Here is an 8,381-nt window from a genome sequence, read left to right as displayed (position 1 = left end):
AAGTATCAAGTTTACTTTCTACTTTAGGATCTAATCTACTTTTATGCCCATCCAGTTCATCATTTTGAATATTATATTTTTTAGCTCTTGAGGTTCCTTTTTTTTTTTTATGGTTTCTATTTCTCTCTTCATTATTTCAACTGGTATACAAACACAGTGTGAAAGATATGGGTTACAGTTTTTTCTGGGGACTTACTGAGGACTCTAACCATAGAGACAGTCTCTCAGAGAGCTCTGAGGGCCTGCTTGGAAAAAGAAGGGGGAGACAGCATACATGTGATTTTGCAGAAGGGGGTACATTCAGTCAAGCATGCTGTTAGTCACACGGCAGGAATATCTTAGCTAATGATTTTAGTGCTTTCTAAGTATGGGAAGATGCAATAAATTGGGTTCATAAAATTATCTCCTGAAAATATCTGTCTGAAGGCCTGTTCTGCCAATTTTCACAGAGCACAAAGTGCCTCATTCCTGATTTCTGCCCTAAACTGCTTTCAGGGCATGTTGAAGGTCAGTGACTTTAGTGGCTAATGACTCAATCATTGTAAGGCCAGATGGTGAACAGCATTCTTTAGTTGCCAGTTGTATTTCTGTTTTTCTTTAAGTTCCTGGACGTGCTAATTATAGCTGCTTTAAGGACTTTGTGTGTCAATCTCCATTTTCTATGTCTATATACATATAACATTCTCATCCTGGTTGTTAGTCATATTTCCTGTATTTTGGCATATCTAGTAATTTTTTTATTGGATGCTGAACACGGGAACTGTTATGTCATTGAGTGTGTAGATTTTGTTGGCAGGCAGTCAATTTACTGGCAGATTGGCTTCAGTGTTTTGAAGCTTGTGTTCAGGCTTTGTTAGAGAAGGTCTCCAGCGTCTTTGGGCCAGCATGTCCTTTACTAAGGATTGAACCTTCTGAGGTCCCAGTTTAATTTACCAACTGCTCAACCAAGACTTTCTGCTCTGGTCAGTCTTACTTAATGTCTCCCAGCCCTGTGCAGGCTCTAGTGGGTGTTTAGTTTTCGGCTCTCTAGCGGTTTTTTTTTTTTTTTTTTTTCCCCTCTGTGATACATCTTCACCCATTCTTCTAGAGTTTAACACTTTGTGCATACACTTTGCGTTCAGTGAGGATCCAGAGGAAACACAGATTCCTGAAGCTCTTTTTCTGTATTGCTCCCTTGTCTCTGGGACTCTGTTGCACAATTTCTGTATCTCCCAGCCTCTTCCAACTCTAATCTTTGTCCTCTCAGCTCAGCGAGATCACGATTCTCTTAACAGGTTACCCTTCCTTGTGCTGCAGTCAGGAAATGGTCCCAAGGCGGAAATCCAGGAGAGCAGCTGGGCTCACCTCACTTGTTTTCCTTCTCTCTGATGTCATAGTCCTGCACTGCCTGCCGCCTACTGTTTGCCTGCATTTAAATATGTGAAATAATGGTTTCACAGTTTGATCTAGTTCTCTAGTTTATGGCATGAGGGTTACTCAGTCATCACTGGAAGTGGTGACAAACCCTTTTTAAACGTACAGTGCATTTCAGCCTCTGCACTAGCTACTAGGATATGGAGCTGAGTGTAAACATACTGGCACGTGGTGGAGGAACTGAAACTCAGAGTGGGGAAATAATTTGCCTAAGATAAAGCTGTTGCTGGTAACAGAAGGTGTGTCCAGGTGTTTTTCATTCTCAGGCTGGTCTTTATGTTCAGCCATATCATTTTTTCCCCCAACTTAGCGCCTCTGAGCACTTTTCCCTACTTGGTCCCTGTCTTCTAATGCTTGGAATACTGACTCTTCTTCAGCCAGCTCCCTTCCAATGCTTCCCCAACCCTGCTTTCAGACTATCTGGGAAAGGTCTTTCAGGTCCACATGTAACAGACCATTTATTTATTTATTTTGGTTTGAAACATAAGAAATCTGTTCTCCAGAAAGTTCTGGAGGCCAGAAGTCCAAAATCCAGATATTGGCTGGGCCACACTTCCTCCAGAGCCCCTGAGGAAGGACCCTTCCTTGTCTCCTCCAGCTCTGGCAGCCCCAGGTAATCCCTAACTTGGGGCAGTGTGACTTAATCTCTGCTTCTGTCTTCATATGGTCATCTACCCCCTGTGTCTGTGTCTAAGTCGTAACAGACAATTTAGAAGCACTGAGACACTCCAGCGGCAGCCAGTGGGATGAGCTTTGTGATTCTCCCCACTTGGACATCTGCTTCAAGTCTGTCCCAAAGGCCCTTCACACCAACATGCAACAAGATGAGCCCGGGTCTAGGAAACTGTGAACAGTAACATGTTAGCAAACAGCATGCATCAAAAAACAAGTAGAGTAATAAAGACCTGCCTCTGTGTGTCAGGCCTGGAGGGGCTGAGAGTCACAAATAAAAGGCCTCTTTTCTCCAGGAGCACGGAGTTCGAGGGACTTGTGTTTGGAAGCACATCTTGCTGCTGGTGCTTCAGGGCCTGCATCAGGTATAGATGTCTCCCTTTGCCAAGGTCATGCCCTTACCAGGGCAGCCCATATATGGGGGCTAATTTAGGTGGGAGGAGAAAGGCCTAGGCATTTCAGTCTGAAGGAGGACAACTCAGCTGGACACCACTTGTTCTAGAGCTCCTGGCCAGGTTGGCCAAAGCTTTGTCAGGGCTGCATCATGAGGCAGCTTCTCCCTCTGCCCCGTCCTGCCCCCATCCCTTCCTTTCACAGGTGATGACTCCTGATAAATGACTTGTGCTGTGATTCCACACCTGTTACTGGAGAACCTAACCTGTGTCATAGGGAACCACAGCTGGGCTTGGGCAGCTATGTGGAGTCCAGGTTCTCTGCAGCCAGGGTCTCGAGGTCAGGCAGTGGGTGATGACCTCACAGGAAGGTCACCCTACTACAGGTTCTGTCTCCTCACGGCTCTCTACCTCCCTTCTTCATCAGTGTGACAGAAAATGGAAATAAACATCCAGAAGGTGTTGGAAAATAACAGATTTATTGAGTGTACATTCTCATACAGGTACTATACTAAATGCTTCACGTGTATGATCAGATTTAATCCCTCAGACAACCCCACAGGGGAGGTCATCTTATTATACCTATTGTGTAAAGAACTTTGTCTTCTCTGACCTGCATCTGCAAGAATTGGAGCAGGTCCATGGGCAATGATGTACGCTTATCTCAGGCCCCTCCAGGACTCTGACTCCAACTTCTATGGCACGAACCCCCTCACAACAGCTTGCTTTTCATCTCTGGCTGGTGCTTACATCCTTCTTTTCCTCCTTCCTCCCTCGACTTTCAATTCTGCAGATCTAGCAGCCCCTGCACGGGGCCCACTAACAAATCAGAGGCTCTTTCAGTGCTCAACCCCCACCCTCAAAAATAGAAAGGCAAGACGCACTCAGCCCACATCCTGTATTTGAGCCAAGTTCCCACCAGTGGTTCAACCTAGGCAAGCCTTTATGCAACATCTTTCAGCTTCCCACCAGCTTAGCAACCACCAACTTGGGGTCTCAAGAGTTCACTTGCTCATTCATCTGTTCAACAACGATGCACTACTGATAATGGGCCTACTGTGGACAGCAGCCAACTGGAAGAACACAGATGAATGGCTTATTCATTTATTCTCACCCCTGTTTATTTAATAAAGACTTAACTGAGATCTTATTCTGTTTGAAGCAAAGCCTTGAAGTGATGGAGGAGGAGGGAGAGAAAGAAACAGTATTTTAAATTGAAGTATAGTTAATTTGCCATGTTGTGTTAGTTTCTGCTATCCAGCAAAGTGATTCAGTTATACATATGTATGCATGAGCACGTGCGTCTACTCAGTCATGTCTGACTCTTTGCGACGCCATGGACTATAGTTGCCAGGCTCCTCTGTCCATGAAATTCTCCAGGCAAGAATACTGGAGCGGGTTGCCATTTTCTGCTCTAGGGGATATTCCTGTCCCAGGGATCAAACCCACGTCTCTTGCATCTTCTGCATTGGCAGGTGGATTCTTTACCATGAAGCCATCAGGGAAGCCCCTATACATATCTATACGTTCTTTTTTATATTCTTTGTTTAAAAAAGATTTATTTATTTATTTTGGGCTGTAGTGGGTGTTTTTTTGCTGCCTGCAGGCTTTCTGTAGTTGCGGTGAGCAGGGTCTACTCCCTTGTGGTGGAGCACAGGCTCTAGGTGACCAGGCTTTGGCGGTTGCAGCAGGTGAGCTCAGTAGTTGCAGCCCCTGGACTCTAGAGCACTGGCTCAGTAGATGTGGCACACGGGCTTAGCTGGTCCTCAGCATGTGAGATCTTCCTGGACCAGGGATCAAACCTGTACCTCTGGCTTTGTGAGGCAGATTCTTAACCACCGGACCACCAGGGAAGTCCTTATATCTTTTCCATTATGATTTATCACAGGATATTGAATATAATTCCCTGTGCTACACAGTAGGACCTTGTTTTACACACACACACATCCATTCTATATATAGTAGTTTGCATATGCTAACCCCAACCTCCCACTCCATCCCTCCCCCTTCCCCCTTGGCAACCACAGACCTGTTCTCTACGTCTGAGAGTCTGTTTCTGTAAGAAACAGTCCTGACCTCACACTCCACTTAGCAGAAAGGAGAAGGGCTGTTGTTGTTATCGTTTAGTCACTAAGTCATGTCTGACTCTTGGTGACCCCATGGACTATAGCCCATCACATTTCTCTGTCCATGGGACTTTCCAGGCAAGAATACCAGAGTGGGTTGCCATTTCCTTCTCCAGGGAGAAGGGCTGCTGCTGCTGCTGCTAAGTCGCTTCAGTCGTGTCCAACTCTGTGTGACCCCATAGCCGGCAGCCCACCAGGCTCCCCCGTCCCTGGGATTCTCCAGGCAAGAACACTGGAATGGGTTGCTATTTCCTTCTCCAATGCATGAAAGTGAAAAGTGAAAGTGAAGTCGTTCAGTCGTGTCCGACCCTTAGCGACCCCATCGACTGCAGCCTACCAGGCTCCTCCGTCCCTGGGATTGTCCAGGCAAGAGTACTGGAGTGGGGTGCCATTGCCTTCTCTGAGGGAGAAGGGCTAGAGTCCATTATTAAACTACATTACTGTTGTCCTGTCTCATACACAAAGTCCAGAAGACATTTTTAGTTCAGGTTTAACAGCAAAAAGGGTTCTCAGACAGATGGGTACTTCTTTTGAGAGGTATGGGTCTTTCTGTTTAGGTCCTCTGGGTGTGTCACAGGCCAGTTCCTCTCACCAGGGAGGAAATACCTCTTTCTGAACCTGCTCTCGCTCCTCCCCGTCATGGGCCCGAGGCCTGGCCTCATTTAGCCTCCCTGCCCTGTAGTGGGGCCTCTCTCAGCACACATCCCATTTGTCCCCAGGCTGACATGTGCTGAAAGAGCCTGTGTCTTCCTCTGCCTTGAGACACATTAACAAAAGCCCCCTTTCTGTTGCACCAAGCCTAGGCCTGAATCGGGTCCCAGATAGCAAAGTGGGAAGGTGCCAAGCCTCAGGAATGTGTGCAAGTTGGGGCAAACAAGAAAAACCCACTTGCCATATTTAAAACAGAACATTTCTTCATCCTTTTTCCCTCTGACTTTCCCTGGTGTTCTACCTGTTTCTCCCCACCACCCCCGCTTTTTTGGTTTGTACCTATTTCCACATTGAGTGGTGTCATTGACTCACTCCTATCTCCCTATTCCCTTCCCTATTAATCCTCCCAACTTTTCAGACATTTTTTATCCCAGGAAGAAACCGAGGGCGAGGGGGAGACAGTGCCCAGGAGTTGAGCCTCCCACAAACTACCACCAGAGGGCGCTACTCCCCCTGGCCTCCTGCTGCCCGCGCACTCTCCCAGTCCAGGCTGGTGATGGTTCAGCCGCAGGGCAGGGGCCTGGACCCAGAATTCTACCTAAACCAATGCCAGTGCCTCACTTTCCTCACTGACTCATAAAAAGTCATCCTTCACGTGTATTTCCTCTTCTGGCAGAACTGGGTTCTGAATTTCCTCCTCAAGCAAATCCCTAAAAAGTGTATTTTTGACCAAACCTTGACTTAGTAAATAAAATTTTTTTCCCCACCTTTAGAAATTTGAGTCTTTCCTGGGGCTTGAAACAGAGCTGAACTTTGCCTTCCTCAGTTCAGTCTCTCAGTCGTGTCCGACTCTTTGTGACCCAATGGACTGCAGCATGCCAGGTTTCCCTGTCCATCACCAAATCCTGGAGCTTACTCAAACTCATGCCATCGAAACATCTCATCCTCTGTCATCCCCTTCTCCTCTTGCCATCAATCTTTCCCAGGATCAGGGGCTTTTCCAAGGAGTCAATTCTTTGCATCAGGTAGCCAAGGTATTGGAGTTTCAGCCAAAGTATTGGAGTTTAGTTTTGCCTTCCTGGCCCCTGTAAATCAAGGTGACCCAGAGTTGGCATTGAAATCTGGCTGTATAACCAAAATGGACATCCTCACACTCCCACTCCCCCGCCCCCATCTGGTGATTCTCGGTTCCTGTGATGCTGGTGAAAGCTCTCAGTGACTCTTGTTTCCACCTGAGACTTGCCTGAGGTCTGGCTGCAGTGCATGTTTCTGACTCTTCTTCTGCATCCTACCTAGCAAAGCCCACACCCTCTCTCTCTCGACCTATCTGAAGGTTTGCTGTTGGCAGGAAACCAGTCCTGTTCCTTTCAGGGCACTGCAGCCATTCTCCGGTTAGTCTTCATTTCAATTTGCACTACTCTGCTGGGTGCATTTTATTCTCTCTTCCTTCATCCTGCGTCTGACATAGCCCTCACCTATGTCCTCTTTCCTGGCTTAAATGCGTAAGACATAAATGAAGATCAACAGATAAGATTTCAAAACAAATTTTTTTAACTGCACAAAGAAGATATAAACAAAATATAGAGTAAACAAAATGATAACAATTGAAATAAATATGAGAAAGAAAAGGTTAATATGTGTAATATAGAGAAAACTCCTAAAAAACAATACCAAAAAAAAAAAAAAAAGGACGATCCAGTAGAATGGTCAGGCAATAGTACTGGCCAATAAATAAATTAAATAGTTACCCAATATTTAATTTTAATATAAATTAAAATAAGGCATCATTGTTTAATTGAAAAGATATAAAAAACTGATAATAACTATTATTTGTTAGAAAGGGGATGATGGACACATTCTACATACTGTTAGAAGGAATATAATCGAGTAGCATTTTGAAGAGTAATATAGAAGTAGCAAATGCATGTTTTCTTGGTACAAACTCATCTCATTGAAGTATTTACTGTAATTGTGAAGTTTAGGAACTAAAACATCCGTCAGTGAGGAATTGTAGCTGTTGAAAAAGGCATAGAAATTGATATATCCTGATTGACCATTGTGAGGATGCTTTATCATAAATGGTTGAATGCATGTGTGTGAATGTGGAGAGAGAGAAACAGGGAGAGAGAAAGAAGAGAGTTAGGTGTGATATGTATTAAACAGTCACAGTGGTTTCTTTAGAGGATGATGAGCTACTTTAATTTTCTGCTTGGTATACTTTCTTACATATTGAATACTTGCATATACTATGCCAAAGCCTTTGACTGTGTGGATCACAATAAACTGTGGAAAATTCTTCAAGAGACGGGAATACCAGACCACCTGACCGGCCTCTTGAGAAATTTGTATGCAGGTCAGGAAGCAACAGTTAGAACTGGACATGGAACAACAGACTGGTTCCAAATAGGAAAAGGAGTACGTCAAGGCTGTATATTGTCACCCTGTTTATTTAACTTATATGCAGAGTACATCATGAGATACGCTGGACTGGAAGAAACACAAGCTGGAATCAAGATTGCCAGGAGAAATATCAATAACCTCAGATATGCAAATGACACCACCCTTATGGCAGAAAGTGAAGAGGAACTCAAAAGCCTCTTGATGAAAGTGAAAGTGTAGAGTGAAAAAGTTGGCTTAAAGCTCAACATTCAGAAAACGAAGATCACGGCATCTGGTCCCACCACTTCATGGGAAATAGATGGAGAAACAGTGGAAACAGTGTCAGACTTTATTTTGGGGGGCTCCAAAATCACTACAGATGGTGACTGCAGCCATGAAATTAAAAGACACTTACTCCTTGGAAGGAAGGTTATGACCAACCTAGATAGCATATTCAAAATTAGAGACATTACTTTGCCAACAAAGGTTTGTCTAGTCAAGGCTATGGTTTTTCCTGTGGTCATGTATGGATGTGAAAGTTGGACTGTGAAGAAGGCTGAGCGCTGAAGAATTGATGCTTTTGAACTGTGGTGTTGGAGAAGACTCTTGAGAGTCCCTTGGACTGCAAGGAGATCCAACCAGTCCATTCTGAAGGAGATCAGCCCTGGGATTTCTTTGGAAGGAATGATGCTAAAGCTGAAACTCCAGTACTTAGGCCACCTCATGTGAAGAATTGACTCATTGGAAA

This window comes from Bos taurus, chromosome 3 (genome assembly GCF_002263795.3).
Source record: "Bos taurus isolate L1 Dominette 01449 registration number 42190680 breed Hereford chromosome 3, ARS-UCD2.0, whole genome shotgun sequence".
NCBI lineage: Eukaryota > Metazoa > Chordata > Mammalia > Artiodactyla > Bovidae > Bos > Bos taurus.
The sequence above is the reverse complement of the archived record's forward strand: the minus strand, read 5'-3'. Positions refer to the sequence as shown.